Below are 257 nucleotides of genomic sequence, written 5' to 3'. Positions count from 1 at the left end.
GTACGCAAATGTCCTAACTCTTATTTATGCACTTCAAACCGTTTTGCAGTATTTATCATTGTTTTCGTTTCTCCGTTAAACGGAATATATTCTATGTTGCGCATATACATATGTACATCTGTTTAGTGAAAATGTAAATGCTTGTTGCCTTTGTTCGCTTACCGCAGTGTGTCCTTCGCTTTTCTCCTTTGATCGACGACTGAACTAATGTTCTTAAATTTTTAGCGAATGTACCAAATTTGGCAAACTATGTACAT

This window comes from Rhagoletis pomonella, unplaced genomic scaffold, assembly GCF_013731165.1.
Source record: "Rhagoletis pomonella isolate Grant_MI unplaced genomic scaffold, Rhpom_1.0 Rhpom_scaffold_16770, whole genome shotgun sequence".
Taxonomy (NCBI): domain Eukaryota; kingdom Metazoa; phylum Arthropoda; class Insecta; order Diptera; family Tephritidae; genus Rhagoletis; species Rhagoletis pomonella.
This window is presented reverse-complemented; position numbering follows the sequence as displayed.